The following is a 5266-nucleotide window of genomic DNA, read 5'->3' as shown; positions in this document are numbered from 1 at the left end:
AAGATTACTCTACCCAGCAAAGCTATCATGTAGAATTGAAGGTCAGATAAAGAGCTTCACAGATAAGAAAAAGCTAAAGGAGTTCATCACCACCAAACCAGGAATATATAAAATGCTAAAGGATATTCTTTAAGAAGAGGAAGAAGAAGAAAAAAGGTAAAGATATAAATTATGAACAACAAAGTGACAACAAATAAATACCTATCAACAAGTGAACCTAAAAATTAAGTCAGAATAAACTGGTGAATATAATAGAAGCAGGGGCATAGAAAGGGAGTGAACTGACAATTCTTGGGGGGGGAGGGGATATGGGGGGTACGGGAAGAGATTGGACAAAAATCTTACACCTATGGATGAGGACAGTGGCAGGGGGTAAGGGCATGGGGTGGGATGAGAACCAGGTGGAGGGGAGCTATGGGGGGAAAAAAGAGGAACATCTGTAATAATTTGAACAATAAAGATTTATTAATTAAAAAAAAGAGAGAAAAAAAAAGAATCAGAGCTGAGATTTGAACCCAGGTTTTTTAACACCAAAACCCAATGCTTCACCTTCTATGTGATGAACCGGTCATGCATTAGTTAATACGTGAACCTGTCCTCTCTTTTCTCCTAGATAGCCATTTCCCTGAAGGATCTGTATGTGACTCCATTCTGTATTTTGCATGACACCCGCACAGTGCTCTGTGTTTGTACATATTCAGTACATGAGTCTTAAACATCCAAGGAGTGGAAAAGGAAGTATGAATGTGTAAAGGAACCAGCCTCTGATATCAGTTCATAGGATGGTGATGGGCTGGAGGGAGAGATGTTTTTGAGGGGAGGGGCCTTCCCAGATACCTCGGCGCCCATCTGGGAAAGTGAGCGTGCCATCTCCCTCTCAGTAGTAGAGCACTTGTTTCTTAGAAATCACACCTTTTGCTCGGTTGTACATCTCAGCAGGCAGGCAGGGGCACAGAGGGGAACATGCATGGCTTCCAGTGAGTTGGGAAAATGAGGTTAGGTTTCAATTCAGATAGTTATTTGTGTTTTCTGGGTCTGCACGGTCGATAAATTTTCAATGAGCAGTGATTCTGTTCCTCATCTTTCACGCTTTATGGGACTTCAGGGAATGAAAGCATAACATCCTGCTTTCCCATAAGTTCTCTGGCCGCTACCCTGGCACCAATTAAAGACATGTCTATGCAATTAATCAAAACCAATTTGGAAGCACTCTGGCGCTGCTCCTCTGATGTGCTGCCTGCTCCACATACAGTAGTTCCTCAGCTGCAGCCATGGAGCCAGGCACATAGGAGCTTTTGATGAACTAGCTGTACCGGCCCAAGTGTTAACTATGTCATCTGACATGACTAATGAGGCACCCAACTTGATCCGCGTGAGCAGAGCAGCCCTGCTGTCTGGAGGAGGCTCAGTTTCCACAGCCAGCCTCGGAAGAGGCTGCAACGTGCATGGTACACACTCCATCATGTCAGCTGGAGTCCTGGAGGCCTCTAGTGTTGGAGCTGGGAGGCATCCACTGAGAGGGTGATGGAAACTGTGGACTAAGCTCTATGCTGGGCGCTGGAGGGAATGTGAACCAATTTAAACTTCTAGCTCAGCCTCCTCATTCTATAGACATGGAAACCAAGACCCAGCAAATATGTGGGGCTTGCTAGACACCTGAGCGTTGGGGAGAGAGATAAAGGAGAAGGGATGGTCCCTATCCTTGACGAGTTAAATTATAGATGCTTAGAAAAGTAACAACTGGAACCTGATACAAGTACACCTTACCAAGGGTTAAATCATGGGTTTCCTTCCTTCATTCTGCAAATGTTTATTAATGGGAGGAGAGTGTGTTCTTGTCACCTCTGCAATCCCCAAAGCATGAGATCTGGAGTCAACAGATCCAGGTTTGCGTCCCAGCTCTACTTTCAGTTGATGTAATCTTGAGCAAATCACTTCATTTTTCTGAGCCTTGGTTTCCTCAGCTGCAACACTGGGACAAGCCAATTACTACTGCCCACCCACCCTACTTCCTAGAGTCCTGGTGAGGCCCAGCACAGTTCAGGTGTGTGTAAGTGTAAGCAAGAGTCTCTGCACATGTTAGTTATTATTCATATCATTACAGCCTCAAAGAGCTCCTGGTTGAAAGCTCTGGAATAAGGATCCACAGCTAGATTTAACTCTTCCTCTTCCTGCCCCTTCAAAATGCACAGGAAAGAAATGAGTATAAAGCCAACTGGTCAGATCTGCCTACAGTTTTAACAGTTTCCCCAGACAGTCCATGACACAGAAAGAGGAAGAATTCAGCCATTGTAATGTAACGTCTTTCCACACATTGATTGAGCACCTACCATATGCCAGATGTTGGCCATACTGTGTAGGGAATCAGAGTTGGATAAGGCATGTTCCTTGGCCACTTTGAGAAGCTCACCAGTTAGTGGGAGAAACAGACAGGGACATAAATAACTATAGCATACTGCAGAAAAAACAATTACCATGGGAAAGATACAAATCAAGTGCTGTGGGAGCCAGGAGAGATTGGGAAATGTTTCCTCAAGGAAGTGGTATTAAAGGATGGGCAGGTTTAGCTCTGTCAGGAAGCACGGGAAAGGGTGCTCCAGACTGAGGTAACAGCCTGGGCAAATGTGTGGAATCCTGAAAGGAATGGTCAGAATATAATCCAGTGAGGTATGGGGTGTGAGCATGAACAAAGGCAAATCACTGGGTCGCAGCCCAGGCATGGATGCTGCTGTTTCATCGTTCCCTTTGCTGGCTGGGGTCACCTTGGCCTTTCTGTCCTAATCAGAGAGAATCCCATACTGGTCCTTCCTCCAGCAAGGCTGAATCAAGCCCCAGGCAGGCGAGCCATAGTGAATGAACAAGGAACAGCAACAACCATTAGATGCAAAGCAGCTGGGCTGAGAAGTGCCAGTCACAGCCATACCTCCCCAGCCCAGGTGAGCGCTTCACATGAATGCAGCAATGACACCATTATCTGGAGCAGGATGACAAAGACCTGAAGCCTCTTGGCATGGGTCATGCGGGCTATTTCTCTCCTTTCCTGCTTTGTCTAGAACAGCGGTTCTCAACCTGGGGGTCGAACGACCCTTTCACAGGGGTCGCCTAAGACCATCGGAAAACACATATATAATTACATATTGTTTTTGTGATTAATCACTATGCTTTAATTATGTTCAATTTGTAACAATGAAATTGGGAGTCACCACAACATGAGGAACTGTATTAAAGGGTCGCGGCATTAGGAAGGTTGAGAACCACTGGTCTAGAAGAAGCCAACTGCTTTATGAGTACTGCTGTCAGAGTAGCTTTGGAGGGCTGGGAGCTGCAGCTAGACTCAAGGAATGGCCATGGGGCAGCCCAGGGGCTCATATTTTCTGTCTTCCCATTTTTCACTATAAATTGTTTTTTATTGTGCAAAGAATACAGTGAAAAGTACATAAACCCCAAAATTAAGAGAAAGGAAAGAGAACACCTACTCACACATTATCTGTTTCCATTCCCCCTTGCCTCTTCCTGCTGTTGACTATGAGCATAATTATTATTTTTTTGGCTGCTTTCATCATTGATACAATCATATATTCTATTTTTATTGCTGAGAAGTATATCATACAGCTTTTTCCATTTAGCTACTGCCAACCCCTGGTCTCCACACAGACATGGCCCTGCTTCCCCATGACTGAAGAAAGATGCCAGGGTCATGTAAAAGTGGTACCTCATAGATAACATGGTTGTCACTGACAATTGGCATCCACTGACTGCTTTGCCTTCACATAGACCGGGGTTGGAATCTCAGCTCCTCTGCTTCAAATCTAGATTGCCCTAGACCAGTGGTCGGCAAACTCATTAGTCAACAGAGCCAAATATCAACAGTACAACGACTGAAATTTCTTTTGAGAGCCAAATTTTTTAAACTTAAACTATATAGGTAGGTACATTGTTATTAACTTAATTAGGGTACTCCTAAGGCTTAGGAAGAGCCACACTCAAGGGGCCAAAGAGCCGCATGTGACTCTCGAGCCGCAGTTTGCCAACCACTGCCTAGACTAGCCGTGGGCAAACTACGGCCCGCGGACCGGATCCGGCTCGTTTGAAATGAATAAAACTAAAAAAAAAAAAGACCGTACCCTTTTATGTAATGATGTTTACTTTGAATTTATATTAGTTCACACAAACACTCCATCCATGCTTTTGTTCCGGCCCTCCGGTCCAGTTTAAGAACCCATTGTGGCCCTCGAGTCAAAAAGTTTGCCCACCCCTGGCCTAGACCAATCCCACTCGATCTCTTTGAGCCTCTCTGGTCCTTGTCTGTAAAATGGGTATAGTATTAATACCACCCTCATGGGATTGCTGTGAGAATGAAATCAGATACCGGAAGGGAAATGCCCAATAAATAAATGGTAGCTCCCCTTCCTGTGCCCTTGCTGAGACAACCTATGGTGCACTCTACTTCTACCCTTCCTTTCTTGCCCATCTTGGACCTTCTCTCCCATGGGGCCCAGGAGGCCTCCTGGGTGAGCCCATCTAAATTCTGATAGGCACACCAATCTGCATACTTATTATTCATTGGATGAATGCACCATCTTTTACTTAAGTATTCTCCTTTGATGGAAATGTTGGTTGTTTTCCAATTTTTCACTATTTCTAATAATGATGCAATAAATATCTTAATGTATATTGCTCATTCCATCCTTTAAAAAACGCCATTTCCTGCCCTAGCTGGTTTGGCTCAGTGGATAGAGTGTCAGCCTGTGGATTGAAGGGTCCCGGGTTTGATTCTGGTCAAGGCATATGCCTGGGTTGCAGGCTTGACGGGGTGGGCAGGGGGCAGCTGATCAATGGTTCTCTCTCATCATTGATGTTTCTATCTCTCTCTCCCTCTCCTGGCCTCTCTGAAATCAATAAAAATATATTAAAAACACACACGCATTTCCTTAGGAACAATCCCAAATAATAGAATCACTAGGACAAAGTCTAGAAACATCTTATGACTTCTGATGAGGTTTGTACCTGCTAATCTGCCACCAGCTGCAGGGAGAAGATCACTTGGACCACATTATATAGGCTCTTGGACTCTGGCCACAAATTCCCCTCTTACTTTGGCCCCCATCATTATCTTCCCCCTATGCCTCCCACTCTGCAGCCACATGGGACAACTCACTGTTTTCCCCTCAAAATGATGCTTCCATGCTTTTGTGCCTTTGTACCTCCTATTATTCTCCATCACCTTTGCGTGAGAATATCCTTCCTTTAACACTCCCTCTCAGCT

This window comes from Myotis brandtii, unplaced genomic scaffold (genome assembly GCF_000412655.1).
Source record: "Myotis brandtii unplaced genomic scaffold, ASM41265v1 scaffold244, whole genome shotgun sequence".
Taxonomy (NCBI): domain Eukaryota; kingdom Metazoa; phylum Chordata; class Mammalia; order Chiroptera; family Vespertilionidae; genus Myotis; species Myotis brandtii.
This window is presented reverse-complemented; position numbering follows the sequence as displayed.